Raw genomic sequence first — 7677 nt, forward strand, 5'->3', positions numbered from 1 at the left:
GAGGGTGTGCGGATGCCCTGGGTCCCCCCTTCCATCTGCCGAGGCGTGAGAGATCCGGAGTGGACCCACCGCAGCAACTAGGGAAGGGGAAGGGGACTGGGAGAGGGGAGGACGCGATGGAGGTAGGTGTAGGTTTGACGTCCCGGGCCGCCGAGAGGACTCTGCCTCGGACTGGGGCCACCAGGGTGGCGTCAAGGAGCGGAGGGCACCGACCACTGCAGATGCGGCGCGTGTGCGCGCGGCGAAAGCGCCCCCTTCTCCCGGGATCCAAACGGATAAACGGAAGTGTGGGTTAGTTTTGGGGTGCGAATCGCCACCTCTGCCTTGGCTTTCCCGCTCTTCCGAGCGCTCCCACTTCTCACTTTCCCCAAATCCGCATTTTCCTTGGCACTGCTCTTCGGAGCACCGAGGAGAGGGAGGTGCCCGGGAGCAGTGAGAATGACGTGTGCTGGTGCAGAGGGGGTGGGGGGCTGCGGGCCGGGCTCTGTGGACCGGCTCCTAATCCTCTTGTTTTCGGAACTGTCAGCAGATGTGGCTTCTCTTAGCTGAATAATCCTTTAAAGGAATAATAATTTTTAAAAAGGACATCGACCTCACCCAAGGAAGACTGTGAACGAGATCAGGGCTTGGTAAGGATAAATTAAAAGGCTCCAAATTCTCTCTGTCCCCCTCAGCCTTCCTCTTCACCCCTCCCCCTCCCTCCTCCTCTCTATCCTCCCCTCCCCCTTCTCCCCCATCCGCTGCAATCCGCACTCGACGCGAGTTCACGCGCAGGGCTGGATTTCCAGGCTACAGCGCAACTTCGCTGCGCGTTATTATTATTCATCTGAGGGTGCTGCCTCCACAACCTTTGCCTCCCGCGCCCGCATCCTTCCCCCCGGCCGCCGCCGCCGGCAGTGCAGTCCCTCCTGCACGAATGCTCTGGTTCACCAAAGGAGATTCTGATTTTTTTTTTATCATACTCACAATCATTACCATGATGCCCCTTATCATGGTTATCATTTCCTTCTGCCAGGTGGAGCGACCACCAGCGCCTACTCGCCGCCCGCCCCTTTCCTAGCGAAAGAAGCAATTCGGGCTCGGCCCGGCGGCCGCTCCCTAAAAATTCTGGCTTACTTTGCTTTCTGCATCCCTCCCTCGTTTATCTGCATGTATATTATCTTGATCCCTTTTATTCCAGTAGATCTACTGCCTTTGGATGCGCTGGCTGAAACGCTGCGGACTGCAACCAGGCTCTTAAAAAGGAGAACAAAAAGATGAAGACCTTGGGCGGACGCCGGGACAAAGCACCTTGCGCTCCGGAGAAGGGACGCGCTCTGGAACACTAGTTATCTCCTCGGCCGGAGGGCGCCTGCCGGGCGTGCGGACCTCTGAGGGTAGTCGGATTGCATTTTATTGATACTTTTGGGATGTTTTTTGAGTGTCAGTGTTAGGGAGGGGTTGGGTTCCCGGCCTCCGGAGGGATAGCTGAATCGAAGGAGATCCAGGGGAATTTAACTCGACTTTTCTGTTGCCTTCCTCGCCTTCTCAAAATGCGGGAAGGGGAGTGGGGACAGGAAGACTTAGAAAAAGAGAAGCCGCCGAAGGCTGCGGGAGGGGTAATGGAATAGTGGGGCGAGGTGGAGGTGAATGGGCTGGGTGCGGTCCCAAGCGGTCTCCCACTCCAGTCCACAAAACGAATTTTGGGGGAAATGAGAGCCTGGGTGTCTAGAAAGGAGCTTGGAGAAATTGACATGCCCTTGTCCATGCATAAGGTGGCGACTTGGATTTGTGTGTAAACAGTGGAGGGCTGGTAGAGGACAAGGAGGGAGAGGGTTTAAAATGATGTCTTATTGTCCCTTTGGCTTTAGAGACTCTCATCCTCTGTCTCTCCCTTTTTTTGACCCAAGGATCCTGCCACATTATATAGGAGTGACCTTTTAAATCTACGCCCACCCTTTACCCGGTAAAGCCCATTGACAGAGATGGGGTGGGAAGAGTGTAGGGGTGTTCTCGTTCTCCGTCTCCCTTCCCCCTCCTCCCTCTCCCTCCTCCCTTGTCTCCCCCTCCCCCCCCACTCTCTTCCTCCCTCCCACCTCCCTCGCTCCCTCCCTCCCTGCTGCATTTTGCATGAGCTATCTAGGTCATTAGCATTTTAGCGTATGCAAGACTTGACAAAGCTGATGAGGGGCCAGATGGGCCTCGCTCTTATGTTTTTTTTTTTTGTTTTTTTTTTTTCCTTTTTTCCTTTTTCCCCTCCACCACTTGGGACCTGAGCGAGAGGACTGCAGCAGGCGAGTTCCGGAAGGCTGATTCCCCAGATCCCGACCCCGGACCGTGGCAGTTCGCCCCTCTGGCACGCCCGGCCAAACTGTGCCTGGACTCAGCGATCAAGGTAAAGGCGGTGGCCCCGCGCCCTGCCTGGCAGCCGCTGCTGGGCCCCTGCTACTCTCTTCTTTCCTTGCCCTCACCTTCCGCTTTCTCCCCCCCCCCCACCTTAGTTTCCTGGGCAAAGCTGAGGACGAAGTGGGTGGGTAGGGTTCGCTACTCTGGGGCGAGGTGGGGTTGATGTTGTGTTTTCATTGTCTGGAGCTGCAGGGAAAGCGAGGCGCACAGAAGAGGGCGAGGAGAATCGAGGCGCAAGGAGATGGGCGAGGGGAGTCGGGGTAATTAACACGGGGGAGGCACCCCTCCGTCTCCCACTTCCACCCACACCCCCAACCCTCCACCCCCTCCGCTTTGCAGGAAAAAGCCTGGAAACGAAAGGATGCGGGAGAACAAAGAGCCTTCGGAAGACGTCGCTGTTATCTCATTGTCTGTGTGATTGGGGGAGCTGCGGTAGGGAGGATGCTGTGGTCCTGTCCTCCCGGCGCTCCCCCACCCCCACCCCTCTCCCTGCTGTCAGTGCGCACGCACACGCGCCGCTTTTTATTTCTCTTTCCTGGTTTTCTCATTCCATCTTCTCCCCATCCCCTTCCTTTCTTTCACCTTTCCTTCCTTCCTCAGGAGAAAGGCCTCTCTCTCCGTGTTCACAGCGGACCTTGATTTAAATGTCCATACAATTAAGGCACGCGGTGAATGCCAAGAATGGGGCTGGCTGAGCACCATGGGTCCGCAAGGGCCCGCCGAGGAAGAAGGCACCAAGCCGAGGAGTCCGCGGCAGACCTCAGAGCTGCGGCTGTGGCTACGGGCGCGGCACGGCTGGAGGGGTTGCTGGGTCCTGCGGCAGGCTGTCCCGCACTGGAGCCCTTGGGGTGGGGAGGTGTGTAGCTTGTGACAGGGGCTTAGAGGTGCAAACAGACTAAGGGAGGGAAACCGAAGTGATTCTGTGACAGAAACAGATTTGTGCAAACGCAGATATGGCTGGGGGGTGGGAGGAGAGTCGCCTTAAGCGCGTGGCCAAGTCCTTCTGTGCATATTTTTATCCCGGCTCGGATGCATTGTATGTGGATCGACATCTTCCTCTGTGGCTGTGGTTTTGTTCTGGGCATATATATATGAACCCCACCTGTACACATGCTAATTTTATATATATCTGGCATCCAGGAGACTGGCAGACTGCCTCAGGGACTGGACTATGGATATATTGTTCTTCTTGAGGGTTTGGGTGGGGGGAGGATGACCATTTGGAAGGAGGGGGAAGCTGTAGAGCTGTGAGCACCCGACAGGCTTAAGGAAGTCATTGGGCTATGCAGACAAGAAGGAATAAGCTCTTGGCCAGTTCCGGAGCTGCATCAGGATTGAGAGCCTGGCCAGGGCTCCAAGGAGCATCTCATGCCCTCCCTGCGCTGTTATTGCAGTTTCAGGGTTGATCCAAGAACTGCAGAGGAGAGACATACCTACAGCAGGGAGGCATTCCTTTTAAAACCTGAACAGGAGGAAAAATTAGCATGTGTACAGGTGGGGTTCTAAGGAGTGTTTTGAAAGATGCTATCCAAGAACAGAAAAGGGTTAAGCCTCCATCATCCTGAAGAACCTGCTGCCTGAATCAGGCCTTGGTCCCCATCACAGCCCTCGAGCCTCAGCTGGTCCTAGAGACCCCTATCATAGTCCCATCCCATCTCCAGCTCAGCATTAACAGCCAAGCCACTGCGGATGGTGGTAGAACCAAAACTCATTAATTTCCAGGTGGAGAAACTGGAGGAGGGGCAGTTGAGGGAAGAGCAGGGAAAGGAGGTTAAGAGGTGGACCTTCCTACCCAGAAAGCCTGCTGCCTCCCCTCACCCATATGGCAGAGGCCTGCTTTTGCAAGGCCAAGCCCATAAGGGATGCTCAGGAGTCTGATTTGATTCCTGATACAGTAATCAAGGCCTAAAGAGTGTCAGTTCAAGCTAACTGAGGACTTCTTCTCTCCAAAGCCTCCTCAGTCTAGCCCAGGAAATAAACTAGTATTGAAGGATACCATGGATGGGCACAGCTCCCTGCCTCATTTCCTCCCTAGTATTTGAGTACCTACTATGTACCTATCACTGCAGTTATTCATCTTAGGTTCTTCATTTGCCCTCCTAAGGGAGTGTTCCAGAGTCAGACAGGCCAAGATCAAGTGCACTGCACCCCACCTAGGCATTAACAGAACCACTTCTGGCTCTACAGAAATGGGTCACAAGCTCCTCTGCCCTGCAGAGGGCAAGCTGCAGTGCACACCCTGCAGACTGCAGTTGCTGTGCTGCCGCTGAGACCCAGGAGGCAAGCTTGGCTACAGGACAGAAAGGGTTGTCAGAGGAGGCACAGTAGCCATTGCCTTCAAAATACCTTCCTGGAAGCTAGTGTCTTCCTGGCCCTGGTGTGCCTACCACCCTTTCTGAAAAGGCTGGTGAAGAGAAGAGCCAATGTGGCATGCCTCATTGGAGGGACCATCCCCTCATCCTCCCCCACGCTCTCTAAGAAGACTGTTCCTGCGGTTCTTCTAAGCATGGTCTAAGCCTCTGATAACCAAACCCCTTGCCCCACAAATGTGCACATTAGTGAGCCTCTGCTCCTAACTGCTTCCCCGCAGTTCCTTCAGACATTGCTATATCCTTCTCTAATGTGTCCTCTGGTATAAGCTCCCAATGCCTCCCCAAGTAATGCTCCTTTTAGGAGGAAATCTAACACGCTTCACCCAGACAGCTTCTACCGCAAGGCCTGCAGGGTTTCTGCTGCAGAGACTCTGCCATGGGAGGGTTTTTTTTTTTTTTTTTAATTACGTAAACTCTTGTTCCAGAAAGCTTTAATGTGTGGGAGTGTTCTGGGTTGGCTGGTCTGTGCGCAGCGATGTATTTGCCTGTGTCCACCAGGTCTCATTATAGAATGGGTTTTTTTATGTGGGGTTTTAATGGCCTTCTCTGTCCCATGTGTAATTTCAAGTTCACTTTTGTGTTCACCAAATGAAGTATCAGGGTCAACGTGAGCCGCCTTCCTTCCTCTAAATCGAGGGCCCATTTATACCCAGCATTACTTATGCAAGGAACCTAAAGATTTCTGCTCTTTGAAGATATTTAATTCCCAGCATCTCCTCTATTTTAGCCCTTCTAAAGGCATCTTATGGCTAAAATGAAAGAGGAAACAGTTTAAAAAATGTAGACCCAGTTGACTCAGTTTGCTGAATGAATATACTGAGGAAGCCCTGGGTAACTATACCTGCCCAACACTTTCGATGGATTTAGGAATGTAACGAAGGAAAATCTGCCAATATTCTTTCCCCTGCCAGAGACAGACAGTGGGGGGGAAAAATGACCCTTAATGGAAGTAAAAGTAAACACTAAGTTACTTCTGTAACCAAGGAGGATGGGAGCTTTTGAGAATGCACAAGGGGCTATAGCCAGAGAAATTATTAGGAGAAGGGTATGTCCTCAGCAGGCATTTGTCAGTACACATGCATATATTCATTTTTACACAGTACCCCTTGCTGACATTTATAGCAAGGCAATTGACCACACCGGAAGTCTACCCATCTATACTGTCTCCACAGGGAAATTTTCTTTTTCCCACTATTAAACTTACATAATATCCGTCCTCCATTCCAACCTTAGATGCAGTCCTCTGGGGGGCAGCTGCAAAGCTTCTCCCTGGGACAGATGGAGTTCCCCACCCCCTCCTCATCTACTCTGTGGGTGGTTTAGAGCCCCATGAGTCAACATGGGCTGACTGAGGAGTGCTGGTGGTGTGAGGTGTGGCTGCTGATTCACACTGACAAGTATGTCAATAATGAGAATTACGTTACCTAATAAAGATTTTTCTTCTAAATTCCATCTACAATTCTTTCATTGGGTGTTTTTGCCAAGTCTTAATTTGTTAAAAAAGTATATTTCATTGCATCTCAAATGCAGACATAGAACAAGAAGGAGTTCAAACGGAATTTATTGGAGTTGAAGCTGCTTTATACTGGGTCTGCAAGTGGCCTGGAGACATTTTTGAAGCACCAAATTTAGATGAGGGTGGGAGAAATAGGCCTTAAGAAAAAGTAATGTTGGGGTCAGGAAGTGTCAGAAATTCTCAGTAGGTAGGTCCACCTTTTGTTTTCTTATCCTCTGGTCACAAAATGGAAACTCTTGTCCAGAAATATGGGCCTGCGTCATGGCTGCAGAAGTCCAAAACAACCTCCAGGATCACAAGGAGCTTTGCTCTCCAAAGTGGGGGTGTGGGGGTCATTTTCAATTCAATCTATTTGTTGCTTAAACAGACACAATACAAAAAATTGAGACCTGGGACAAGGCAACACGACCTTATTTTGCTTCTTGGTGTCACTTTTCAAGGCGTTCTGCATGAGTCTCAGGGCTGCCTTCGTCCTGTGCCCAGGCGCACCTAGGCTACACAAGAGGCTTTCTCCCTCTTTTTTTTTTTTTTTTCCAAATGAACTTGAGCCATAGACGTGTAGCAAGGCAGAGAGGAGCAGCCACTGGTTTCTCTTTTCTTTTTCGGCTCCTGTTTTCTCCGTTGTGACTTTTTTCTTTTTTCCTTTCCTGAATCAGCTGGATGTGGGACTCCTGAGATTTGGGTCATCTGCGTTCCCTAAGGTTTGGATTGTTCCGAGGTGCATGTAGATCCGAATATGTTTCAGCCCCGTTCCAGAATGGGCCCCAAGCCAAGTCCTAAGACTCCAGGGACACAGAGAAGTCAGAGTGCCCTCTGCACGGGACCACCAACAGTGGGCACAGTCCTGCAGCGCCCACATTGCCCCCTTTTCCATGCACCTGGGTTTCCCCAACTTCACTCTGGAGCAGTCACTACTGACCTTCAACTTTAGAGGTAATTAAAAGCCCGGGGCAGGCTCCCGTGGTGGTTGTGGCAGGGGAGGGGGATCAGTTTGGAAAAATGCGCCATGCCAAACCAGAGGCGTCTGAAAATTGAAATGGCCCCCTTGGCTACCTCCAGCACTTTCCAAGATGCCACACCGACCCCACCGCACAAGCCCCTCTCCCCTTGACCTCCTCCCGGCCTCGGCACCCATAAAGCCCCCAAAAGGCTCAGAATGTGCTAGAAAGAAGAGCTGGCAGGGGCGGCCTGGCAGGAGTGTGGTGAAGGGGGGGGGGTGGTTTGGGAAGGACCCTACCCGGAATAGTCACTTCATGGTCACTCCCTTGGTCGCCCGCCAGCAGAGTCGTGAGAGAAAGCACTTGGGGCTGGGCTCCTGTCCCCAGTGCATCTCCATGAAATCCTCAGACTCCTCTGTCCTCCAAACCCAGGGTAGCCAGGCCAAGGCGGGGGGGGGGGGGGGGG

General features: G+C 52.5%; 1 long non-coding RNA gene across 3 annotated transcripts; it reads left to right on the forward strand.

Moving 5' to 3' along the window:
• LOC125616377 lies at positions 1-6209 on the forward strand. 3 transcript variants are annotated; one of them, XR_007347004.1, is made up of 6 exons: positions 1-291; positions 530-629; positions 1181-1376; positions 1890-1945; positions 2257-2374; positions 2725-6209. It is a non-coding gene; the product is annotated as an uncharacterized LOC125616377 (long non-coding RNA). The 3 variants fall into 3 exon arrangements; XR_007347003.1 differs by having other exon boundaries at positions 1-629; XR_007347005.1 differs by having other exon boundaries at positions 1-629; positions 1184-1376.
• The last annotated feature ends 1468 nt before the right edge of the window (positions 6210-7677 follow it).

The sequence above is a fragment of the Marmota marmota genome, unplaced genomic scaffold (assembly GCF_001458135.2).
Source record: "Marmota marmota marmota unplaced genomic scaffold, marMar, whole genome shotgun sequence".
Classification (NCBI taxonomy): domain Eukaryota; kingdom Metazoa; phylum Chordata; class Mammalia; order Rodentia; family Sciuridae; genus Marmota; species Marmota marmota.